Here is a 12,673-nt window from a genome sequence, read left to right on the forward strand (position 1 = left end):
AAGTTATTCATTATAACAAAAAGCAAAATCCAAAGGGAATTAATAATAGGAAAATCCCTATAACACACTTGTATTGGGTGAGTGCAAAAGTTCGTGCGGAGTTTGTGAGTAAAAGTCACACAGTGATTAGGCAAACAAAAATCTTTATTCAATCAATGATATATTTTCCATCGTTTTCTATAATCTTTTCCCAACGTTCTGGCAGCATACGGATGCCTCGATCATAAAAACTGCGCGGTTTAGATTCGAAGAACGAAGAGACGCCGTTTTTTAAGGCCTCCAAAGAGTCAAAGTTTTTTCCATTTAAATAATTTTGCAATGACCGGAACAAGTGATAGTCAGATGGTGCGATATCAGGAGAATACGGTGGATGCGTTAAGACATCCCATTTCAGGCTCTTCAGTTTGCGCAGCGTCTTTTTCGAAACGTGTGGTCTGGCGTTGTCGTGATGAAAGACGACTCCCTTGCGATTTGACAAAATCGGACGTTTCTCTTTTATTTCTCGATTCAGATTGGTTAATTGGCGACAGTACTTGTCCGAATCAATCGTTTCGCCAGCGGGGAGAAGCTCGAAATAGATTATGCCCTTGCAATCCCACCAAACAGAGAGCATCACCTTCATCGGGTGCAAACTGGCCTTTGGCATTGCGTCACCATGCTCACCTGATTGTTTCCATGTCCGTTTGCGCTGAACATTGTTGTAGAGGACCCATTTCTCATCGCCCGTCACTAATCGATCCAAAAACGACTCGTTATTGAGCCGCCCGAGTAAAGAAACGGCTGCAGAAATTCGCTTGATTTTGTTCTTCTCGGTCAGCAAATGGGGCACCCATATATCGAGCTTCAAATCGAATCCCATCTTTTTTAAACGCCGAAAAGCGGTTGATCGGTCAACGTTTAATGCTGTAGCAACTTCTTCTGTTGAAATTCGCGGATTATTGAGCACTAAAGTACGCAAAACATCGTCATCAATGTCAGAAGCGTGACTCGTCTTCAAGGTTAAATTCTCCGCACCGAAATTTAGCAAACCATTTTTCCACAGTTCGTTTAGCTGGTGCTTCATCCTGATAAACATCCTGAATGTTTTTTACGGCTGCGGCAACGTTTATTCCCTTCCGAAACTCGTAAAGCATAACATGCCGTAAATGCACCTTATCGATACTCATTTTTAAAGTGATATTTCTCGAAGCAGTTTGTATGAAAACAAATGATTTTTTTTAATAACAGCTGAAGACGTCACCTTTCCAACGTTATATAATATGTAGATGGAAGTATTAATGACAATACTTTACGACGCTTATAACTCCATCTATTGAAACTCCGCACGAACTTTTGCACTCACCCAATACATAAGATATAACTATATTTTAAAAGGAATACAAAATACATATTTAGAATAATATATAAATATATATATATATTTAGGTGCAATACGGCAACTCGTTCATTCTCTGTAACAAACAAGATTAATGTAAGTAATCCCCGCGTTTTCCAAAAAAAAGCCGACGTACTGACGCGGTGGAATCACACTAAGGCTAATATATAACTTCATTGTCTCAGCGACAAGAAAAATCCAACAATTATACTATTAGGTGCGCAACTAAGTTCCCGCTGTTTTTCAAGAGATGGCTCCAGTAGTAAGTGCTGGTCGATTGTGACATAAGCAAAACGTCATGAACCAAGCTTAGACATATGGTAAACAAACCGCTTGACACATTAGTGATTTTGTTTTTGCGTCATATACTTTTGGTTGTGTGAAAATGTCTTATTTTGTGCCAAATAATCGTCATTTGCGGGAAGTGTTGCTTTTCTTCTTTCATTCGAAGAAAACGGCGGCTGAAGCGCATCGAGAACTCCAAAAAGTTTACGGAGATGCTGCTCTAAGTGAAACAACGTGCCGTGATTGGTTCCGTCGCTTCAAAGACGGTGACTTCGATGTTGACGACCGTTCGCGTGAAGGAAGGCAAAAAATCTTCGAAGACGCTGAATTGGAGGCATTGCTCGATGAGGATCCGTGCCAAACGCAAAAAGAGCTTGCTTCAGCATTAGGGGTTACCTGCCAAGCCATTTCCAAGCGATTGCATGCGTTGGGAATGATTCAAAAACAAGGAACTTGGGTTCCTTATGATTTGAAGCCAAGAGACGTTGAGCGTCGTCTTTTCGCCTGTGAACAACTGCTCCAGCGGCAAAAAAGGAAGAGTTTTCTTCATCGCATCGTTACGGGTGATGAAAAATGGATTCATTACAGCAACCCAAAGAGAACAAAATCATGGGGACTGCCCGGTCATGCTTCTACGTCGTCGGCTCGGCCAAATATTCACGCTGCGAAGGTTTTGCTGTGTATTTGGTGGGACCAGGGCGGTGTTATTTATTATGAGCTGTTGAAACCGAACGAAACCATCACTGGGGAACGGTATCGAACTCAATTGATGCGATTGAGCCGAGCACTGCGCGAAAAGCGGCCACAATACGAGCAGAGGCACGAAAAAGTGATTCTACAGCATGACAACGCTCGGCCTCACGTTGCCAAACCCGTTAAAACCTACTTAGAAACGCTCAAATGGGAAGTCCTACCCCACCCGCCATATTCCCTAGATATTGCGCCGTCCGATTATTACTTGTTCCGTTCGATGGCACATGGTCTGGCTAATCAGCAGTTCCGCTCATATGAAGGCATCTCAAAATGGCTTGATTCGTGGATAGCCTCAAAAGACGAACAATTCTACCGTGACGGTATTCGAGCTCTGCCAGAAAGATGGGAAAAAGTTGTCGCTAGCGATGGGCAATATTTTGAATGATTCATTTGTAACCATTTTTTCACAATAAAGTTGTATTTTCATCAAAAAACAGCGAGAACTTAGTTGCGCACCTAATATAATGCAAGACGTTCCGAACGTCAGGCCTAATTCCTACTTAGAAATTCTACAAGTAGACAAAAGACTGAAACTAACGAGCCTAAAAACAATAATGTAGAGCAAATAGTCCGAAAGTTACAGACTTGTACAAATTTCATGTCGAAACAGTTGCGACAAACCCTATAAATGTCACTTTTTTTAGCAGAAATTTTCCCTGAGTAACTGGAGACAAAACTAATTAAATTTTCAGAAAGAAGGCTTAAAACCTGACCTGTACGTGAAAGGAAGAGCAAATTATCTCATCTAGATCCTGAGAAATAAATTTAGTGTCAAAATTGATACCGTTCCGACTAAGTTTTGCATGATGAGGTCTCAGAGCGAAGTTCGTTCCACAATAACTTGGACAAATTCTGAGTGCACTGTTCATTAGCGAGTGAAAAGATATACCTGCATACACAAAATCAATTATCTAGCTCGATTAGTTGCTGAGTTATTAATTAATAAATTTTGAGATTCTGGTATATCCGAGACAATAGACGCAGTGTCCACATACACACAATTCCTATTCTCGAATAAAAGAAAGACTCGGATAAAACGAATAAAAACCAACAAATTCACTCCAAATTTTAATGAAATCTCAGACACCGGAATAACAATTAACAAAATTCAATGCTTTGCTCGAAGAATAAAAAGGACAAGCATTTAACAGCAAAGATAACATCATTGTCTCAGCAACAAGAAAAATCCAACAATTATAGTATAGTGCAAGATGTTCTGAGCGTCAGGCCTAATTCCTACTTAGAAATTCTACAAGTAGACGAAAAACCGAAACTAATGAGGCTAAAATCATTAATGTAGAGCAAATAGTCCGAAAGTTACAGACTTGTACAGATTTCATGTCGAAACAGTTGCGACAAACCCAGTGAATGTCACTTTTTTGAGCAGAAATTTTCCCTGAGTAACTGGGGACAAAACTAATTAAATTTTCAGAAAGAAGGCTCAAAACCTGACCTGTGCGTGAAAGAATGAGCCAATTATCTCATCTAGATCCTGAGAAATAAGTTATTTAGTGTCAAAATTGATAGCGTTCCGACTAAGTTTTGCATGATAAGGTCTCAGAGCGAAATTCGTTCCACAATAACTTGGACAAATTCTGAGTGTACTGTTCATTAGCGAGTGAAAAGATATACTTGCATAAACAAAATCAATTGTCTAGCTCGATTAGTTGCTGAGTTATTAATTAATAAATTTTGAGATTCTGGTATATCTGAGACAATAGACGCAGAGTTCACATACACACAATTAGACTCGGATAAAACGAATTAAAACCAATAAATTCACTCCGAATTTTAATGAAAAATCGGACACCGGAATAACAATTAACAAAATTTGATACCCTACTCTAAGAACAAAAAGAACAAATATTTGACAGCAAAAATAATCTCATATCACGAAAGTCGCCCCGCTGGGAAAATATTCATTTAATTTGCGTTATTTACGCATTTATTAACATATTTAGCTACTTATCTCGAGAAGGCGCGTAGTATCAAATACCTACCCGAATAATTTCCTTAAACCATATGCATCGAAATTCTCCCTGAAGTCTATCTTGCCAAATAACCAATAGGTTTCCGCCTTTCTTCTCCTCCATCTCCTCTCCCAACATATCTTGCTCATCTCCCTTATTGAGAGGAGCCCGAGCAACAGAATTTCTGTCTTTACGCATACATCCCCATTACAGAAACACTGCAACAAAAACAATATTATAGAACCTCTCCCATATGTAGTTATATCTCTACACACACATATCGAAAGGAATCACACTCGCTATGACTACCGGCACAGGACGAATGTACCAATGCTAGTAATAACGTTAAAATAATACATTTTTACTTTTTTTTTCTTTCTGCTCGTACAACTAACAGCTCACGACTGACAGCTGACAGGAAATCTGCACAAAATGGAGACCGACAGGCATAAGCCTATATATATTATCTAGATGCACTACCCTTCGAACACACATCCCTATATAGAACTAGGACACACGAAATGGCGGAAGCCATTTGGACAAAACTCATTAAGTGGTATTAGATCATGAAAAACTACGATAAAGTTATTAACATGCAATCCACACATTACTGATATACACTATTATATAAATAATTATCAATAATATCATAATTACTAAATTGATTAAAATAGGGAAATAACTATTTTTCTACTATTCAAACCTTCAGAAACAACATTAACGCCACCCCAAATACACGAAAATTACAAAATTGTGCATGAACAAACTAATTTTGTAAAATAATTTTGGATTTTCACTATCGCTAAAAATGTGTCGGACACTCTCAATATGGTACCCCCACGATTAAAAATTAGTTTAATGCAATATTTTAATTCGGTTATTTAAAAAATCGGGCAAATAACAATTAAAACGCCGCAGACCCATATTACAATAAAAACACTTGAACATAATTACTAGAGGATAAAATTAATGTATTCCGTTATTGTTTAAAATTCAATGTCATCGTTCATAACAATTATAATTAATAACAAATATCCATTATAATAAATCTAGAGTGTTTCTTTGTCACTATAAAACTTTTTCTCAGAACCCAAAATTTGCTCATACTTTCCGATCTGCCTAAAATTACACACAGACTAATTAATGAATAAATAACCACTTAACCAGTCAAGACAAAGAATTTACAATCTTATACACTATATTCCAAATTGCTCAGAGAATCAAGTACGCTCAAGAGAAATCATTAAACCACCTATAAAAATTAATTGCAAAAAATTATAACAAATTAATTATAAAACAAAGACACAACACACCATACAATTATACTTCTCTATGAAATACTAATATATCGGAACTATAAAAATCATCTATTATAGGCGAAATTAGTTAAACAATTTTTTTCAATTTATTAATTTTATTAATCTTTATTAACCTTCCTTAACCTCAATTAAATTCATCTATAACCTTAATTAATTTTTCTTTAATTGTTTTCATTTTTATTAACTTTTAATTCTTCCTCTTCTCTTTTTCTCTTTCCTTTTCTTCTTTTTTCCTTTTTTATTCTGTCTTATCAGAGAGAATACACCCTCCACTAGTCATGGAAATAAATTCATTATACTGGCTCACATAACCGACTTGGCAAAATACCGTCTTGAACAATAGTGCGACTTTGGCAATTTTATACTCATAATTCGAAAAATACTTAATCAAAGCAACCTTACTATATCATTTTAGAAAGATATTGAAAAGAACTATCGGGAAAAGCACCATGATTGAAAAATTCTATTTACAAAAATTAAGTTAACAATCATCTAACACCAGTGACGTCATTTAAGACCAAATAAATACTGTCCTCAATAGGACCACGCCAAACCCTGAAAATTACAAAATCCATCAACCAATCAATCCAAAGTAAAATTATACTTATTAACAAATAGCCGTAATGGCACATCGCATGATAAATAAGCCTAAGATAAGGCCTTTCTTGTAAACGCTATATCTAAGAACTCTCGATCGATATTATAAATATGCGCACAGCATGAAAATTTATATGTAAGAGAATACGTGAAGGACAAATACATTGGAGACAGTTGCGACCACTTCCAAACATCCATTCCCACTTTTGATCCCCATCACGGCCTTTCCCACACCATAACTATTCTCCAGACCCCCCCACCACGGCCTTTCCCACACCATAGCTTCTCTCCAGACCCAAAGAGTTGATCCTGGAGAGCCCGACGAGTCAGTCGATCTCGGGGAGCCCGGAGAGTCGGTTACGGGCAAGCTAAGAAACCAGTCGAACTCGAGAAACTCTACTAAGCTGTCATTTTTTAACAACATTATAAGACTCCGTTATTTCGCCTAAGGACTTGCCTTCACGTATGCCTTCATGCGCAACCATTCTAAGCCGCCATTGTTAATCGTAAGTTGCATTTTATATTGTATTAGGACTGATTAGTTTTTATAAAACTTTGCATTACGGATAAACGTCGTAACGGTTATTCGAGTTGTCACATGCATTCGGTCAACCTGGTTGAGAAAGTAGAGATATCATAAACGTTCAGTAATCCAAAATTTAATACACCACTTTGACATACTAACACGCACAATATATATATAAAATCACATTACACCAGTTTTAATGATAAAACTGTAGCTATTGAATCTGTAGCTATGTTCAATTAAGAATAGGTTCCATTTTCATTAAATCACTTCAAACTCCCATGAATCCCTGGTAGCTCCACCGCAGATGAGCCCCAGAATTTCCGTGCGATTTACCTATCGGCAGCTCCCCACGGTAGAGCTCCTTGCAGGAAGTAGACTTAAGATCTGGAAGCTCCACGCATCGTTGAGCCCTTGTCTTGGCAGCTCCGCGCATTGTTGAGCCCCAAGCTAGGCCACCTTGTTATAGCTGACGCTCCAGAATAGATTTTAGTTTTAAGAATCCTTCAGGCAGCTCTAATAATCGAGCTCCATTATATCCTCAGATTTCCAGGTAGCTCCAGAACAGTAGAGCTCCAATCATCTTTTTTTTTTTGTTAGACCAGGGGGAAATCCCTAACGGATACCCTCGGGCCTTGTGGGAGACCGGAGGGTTATGTGGGGCTTTCACCCACTAAAACCACCTGGTGGTACTTTCATACCCTCTGGCGTGTTTTGATGGGTCGACTCCGGCGGCTACAGGAAGGAGTTCCCTATACCTTTTGCGACCGCCACGCCAATGGCACAAGGCCCTCATCTTTAGGCGCCCGCACACGACAGGGCCCAAGAGGGGGGGGGGAGGGAAGACGAGCGTCTCACGTCCCCGAAGGGCGCTGCTCATTCTCAACCACTGCTCCACCCCCTCCCCCCGGCACGGGAGGGGGAGTCGTGATGTAAAAGACTCATTAAAACCCAAGTCCCGCGCCGGAGTTCGGGCCCTATCGGAGCGCGTGCGGGCACCTGGCCGAGCGTCGTCCCCTTCCATAAATAGAAGGCCGCTCAGCCCTTGCAGGCCAGCGGGAGAGGGGGGAGCACCACCCCTCTCTCCCGTCTCCACCTCCGGTGGTCGAGGTGGAGACAGGGACAGACCAGACCCACATCCGGACCTGCCCCTATTCACCCCCCGCCCGCCTCCCCCAACAAGTGAGGGAAGACAGGTCGCTGGGTGCTTCGCCCCGATCCGAAGACCAGATCAAAGGGCATATTTGACCGGTCGCGCAGCTTTGCCGATCCCCTCACTGCGGCAGGGGAGGGAGGCGCCATCTCCACCTGAGACGGCGCACAACACCCTCCCTCCCCCGCCGATCGGGTACACCGGAGACCGCCCAGGCAGTTGCCTGCCCCACCGACACCAAGCTCGGCGGTGTCCTCGTTGGCGGGCGTGTTTCCACGCCCGACTCTGATGCCTTTCGATATCAAACACCCCTCCTAAGTAGCGGGCGTGGAAACACGCCCGCCCAGCTCCAATTACCTTTTTTTTGGTCACGCAGGGGAAATCCATCATGGATACCCCCTCCCCTTGAAGAGGAGGGGGTTATGTCGGACTCTTACCGACTAAAACCCCTGCGGGATGTCTACCTGTCGGACCGTTGGGTAGGGAGTTAGGGGAACTGCTCCCACATTCCCTCCTCAACCCCCCGGCCTCAGGGCTCTCCGGGAGCCCCACGCCATCAACGTACCACGCCCTGTCCCACAAAGGGAGTCCAGGGCGCGGTTCCCGGTGGGTCGCCCCACCGGTTGGCCTTCTGGTCACACCTGTTAGAAGGAAGGGGACACCCACCGCTCCTCCTTTACCCTCCCTCCTTGATTCTCATCAAGGGAGGGAGGATTTTGGGGGAGCGGACCCGGCCCCAACCGGGGCTCCGCTTCCCCTTTACCCTACCTTTCCGACCGCGCGGGAGGGACCAGGGTAACCCTATCCCCTCCCGCACGGATGGTGGCGGGCCCGAGACGGCCGAGGAGTCCCCGAACCGTCGCTGTCGACGGGCGGGTCTTCCTCGGCCGACGCCACCTCGGGTCCGCTGCCGATTCCCCCCCTAGGGGATCGTCGACCGGTGCGTCGCCTCCTGCGACGCACTCCCGGTCGACGTCCCCACTCCGCGGCCTCCTTCTGCGAGAGAACCTCTCTGCAGAAGGAGTCCGCTGCATCCCACGCCTTCCCGCTCCCGCACATGGCCGCAACCATGCGCGGGAGCGAGAGCTCCCCCCTTCGGCACTCCACCGCCCCCTCGAGGACACGGCGCTCCCCTGTCCCATGCAGAGCATGCGGACAGGGTGTGATGCACCGTGTCCTCGAGAATGGGGCAGTGGTGGCATCGAGTGGTGGGTTCCTTTCTTATCTGGTCAGATACCGACCGAAGCAGCCGTGCCCGGTCAGCATCTGCACCAGGTGGAAAGTCATTCCACGTCCCCTCCTGCCTGCCACCTCTGACAGGCAGGGGCGGACAGCCGCGGCCGTCTTGGGATCGGACACCCTCGGATCGGACAGTGCGTCCGTCCACTTCCGAAGCGTCCGGTCTCTGGCCTGGAGTTTCAGTCCCTTCATGTCTCTGGCCCTTAGAGTTCCCTCCGCGCGGAGCTCCTTCACTCGCCAGTAGAGGAGCCCTCGGAGAGACCTCTCTTCAGCGAGGAGCTTCACGGGAGGGACGCCGACCAGGGTGGTCGCCGCCATGTATGACACGGTCCGGTACCCCCGGATCGCCCTTATCAGTACTAGCCTCAAGGCCTGCCGGAGGGAGCGTTTTCCCCTCCGGCAGGCCAAGAGGCTGGTCGCCCATATGGGTGTACAGCACGGCCGACCGAGAGCACGGCCGTGACATACAGGCGGCGTGCCATCTATCCCGGGCCCCCCTGGGCGCGCATCAGGCTGGCTACCGCCAGACCCGCCTTGCGCACCCGGGGGGCCAGGTTCCCAAAGTGGGGCCCAAAACTTCAGCGACTGTCCAACGTCAGGCCGAGATATTTGGTCGTCGGCCCGACGCGGACGTGGACGCCATCCACAAGGACCCGGGTTTCCGGGGGCGCCCCTCGACCTCGGCCGTAAAAATATACCGCCTCGGTCTTCTGGGGCGCCACCGAAAGGCCCAGGTCCTTTATGGTGCCCACCACCGATGTCAATGCCGCCTCCGCGTGGAGGCGGGCTCCCCCCAGTTCTCCCACCCCGGCCACCACTAAAGTGTCATCTGCATAACAGACGACGTGGCAGCCTGGGGGGAGCTGAGTTCTCAGCACCCGGTCGAACGCGATGTTCCATAGCAGGGGGCCCAGGATGGACCCCTGCGGAACACCGCGCTCCATGGTGCGCCGGCCCTGGACCCCACCCTCCACTGGCAAGGCGAGGTCCCTGCCCCCGAAGTAGGCCGAGAAGATGCGCGGGAGATAGGCGGGCACACCGTGATGCACGAGCGCCCGTCCTATCTCCGGCCACGGCAGGGTGTTGAAGGCGTTCCTTATGTCTAAGGACACGGCCAACAACACCCCGCCGTCCCTCTCCACGACCGCCTGGGTCAGGCCCCGGAGACACTGGATCGCATCCAGCGTGGATCTCCCGGGTCTGAACCCATATTGGCGATCGTGGAGGTCCGGCCCCTCCGAGAACAGGTGCCGGACGAGGCGGTCGGCAATAATGCGTTCGAGCAACTTGCCCGCCTAGTCCAGCAGGCATATCGGCCTGTAGGCCGACGCACTACCGGGTGCCTTGCCCTTCTTGGGGAGGAGGACCAACTTGGCCCTCCTCCACTCTGGGGGGAATACCTCCTCCTTGAGGCATCCGCTCAAGACCCTACGCGTGGCCGCGAACAGGTTTCCCTCGCCGAGTGCGAGGGCCCAGGCTCGGGCAGGAATCCCGTCGAGGCCAGGGGCCTTGCCCTTTGCCCCGAGCCCCTTCCTGGCCCCGGCGAGCTCCTTTGGACTGACCTCTAGGCCCTCATCCCAATCTCCCTCCTCCATTTCTGGAGGAGGAATCACGGGTGGGCCCCCTTCTGCCCTCGGGAAGAGGGCGTCCAGGAGCCCGTTGAGGGTCTGGTGGTCCATTTGTGCGGTCGGTGGGGGCGCCCAAGGGCGAAACTTCCCTTTTATACGGGCGCCCCCACGGATCCTCGTCCAGGGAGCTCACCAGCTGCTCCCAGGCCGCTCGCTTCGCCTCGGCGATGGCGGCTTTCAGAGACTCCCTCGCTCGGAGGTAGTCCCTTCTCGTCCCCGTGACATCCCCACCGTCCCACCGGGCCCGCATTAGCAGCCTCCTGGCTGCCATGGCGGAGCTTCGGAGCTTTCGCAGCTTCTCGCTCCACCAGTACGTTGCCCGGCGGGACCGGGGGCGGGATCGGGGCATCACGACGTCGCAACACGACGCCACGATGCCCACTACTTCCTCGACCCCTTTGCAGGGGTCGGGGTCCCGCCCCCCTGGCACCTTCCCCAGGTGCCAGAATGCCACAAGGACAGCCGCCCGAAACCTGTCCGCGTCCATCCGATTGAGGGCCCATCTCTTGGGGAGAGGGGATTCCCTCTCCCCGGGCGGCGGATGAGCACCTGCTGGGGTTTGGGGAGGTGGAGGGTCCACACTATGTGTCTATGGTCAGACAGTGTCTCCCCCTCCGCCTCCACCTCCCACTCATGGAAGAGCCCCGCGGCCAAGGGGGTCGCCCAGGTCAAATCAATGACCGATGCTCCATTCCCCCCCGGCCGCACGCAGGTGCTCTCTGAGCCCTCATTCATTAGAATGAGGCCCAGTCCCGCCGCCCAGCCGATCAGGGTGTCCACCCGGCGGTCCCGTTGCTGGGGACTGCAACTCCACCCTTCCGAGTGGGCGTTGAAGTCCCCAGCAATTATGACTGGTCGGGGATGGCACCTTCGTACTAGCTCCCCGACCCTGTCCAGGACCGCCTTTATCGGGGCGGGACGAACCAGAACGGCTCTATTTTTGTGGTGGGGAAGATAAATCCCCACCACAGTGATCGGCCCCCAATCGACTGCCACATACCAGGGCCCCGATTCCCTGAATACGCAGGGTGGGACCCCCGTCGCAGGGTCTGCCACCAGAGCCATCGAGCCGTCCGGACCACCGAACCAGTTCGCACTGCGAACCGGGATCCAGGGCGGCTCGGTGACTACCGCCAGCCCGGCGCTCAGCTCAGTCATCCTCTGCGCGCAGAGGTCCTGAGCCCGGGCGCCGCGGCCGACGTTGGCCTGTAGGGCCCGGAGTGACGTGAAGGCTGAGCCGTTCATGCCTCCTCCGGGCTGCCTACTTCGACCTCCCCCTGGTCATCCTCCGACGGCAAAGCCGTCTTGGATTCCCTGGGGGAGGTCTCGGTCAAAAAAGGGGACACTGTTTTGGTCCCTTTCCCCACCCAATGACCAGCAGTCTGGCACAATCGACGGCCATCCCTTCCGGAAGAGGCCCCAAAGCTCGACGGCTTTTGCCTGACGGATCAGGTCGCCCACCACCTGCGGGTTCCCCGTTGCCGACTATCTCCAGCCGCCGAACACCAAGATACTCCCTTTCGGACGGATAACCCCCGACTGTGTGCTCCAGATTTCCCGGACACCGGGTGTTGTACCGTTGGTCATATGCTGAATGGTGGGTGGTGAACCTCATTCATCCCGCACACAATCCCGGCACCGAAAATGTCATGCCTTTCGGTATGCGCCAGCCGTACTGCTTCCAGTCGCGGTATCGTGTGTCCGTACACACCCTTTACAGGACCGGTTAAGGCGCAGGGACGACCAGCTGCGGGAGTCTCCCAGTCCTGCAATAGTGCATCCGAGAGGCTTCATCACCGCCATCGATGCTACCCCGCCACTCCACTCG

At 48.8% G+C, this 12,673-nt stretch overlaps 1 long non-coding RNA gene across 1 annotated transcript; it reads right to left on the bottom strand.

Moving 5' to 3' along the window:
- Positions 1 to 1,424: 1,424 nt before the first annotated feature.
- Positions 1,425 to 4,806, bottom strand: LOC112590701 (uncharacterized). The gene is made up of 3 exons (XR_003114405.1): positions 4,749 to 4,806; positions 4,414 to 4,601; positions 1,425 to 1,451 (listed from the first exon to the last, which is right to left on the bottom strand). It is a non-coding gene; the product is annotated as an uncharacterized LOC112590701 (long non-coding RNA).
- Between the last annotated feature and the right edge of the window lie 7,867 nt (positions 4,807 to 12,673).

The sequence above is a fragment of the Harpegnathos saltator genome, unplaced genomic scaffold, assembly GCF_003227715.2.
Source record: "Harpegnathos saltator strain DR-91 unplaced genomic scaffold, Hsal_v8.6 scaffold137, whole genome shotgun sequence".
Lineage (NCBI taxonomy): Eukaryota > Metazoa > Arthropoda > Insecta > Hymenoptera > Formicidae > Harpegnathos > Harpegnathos saltator.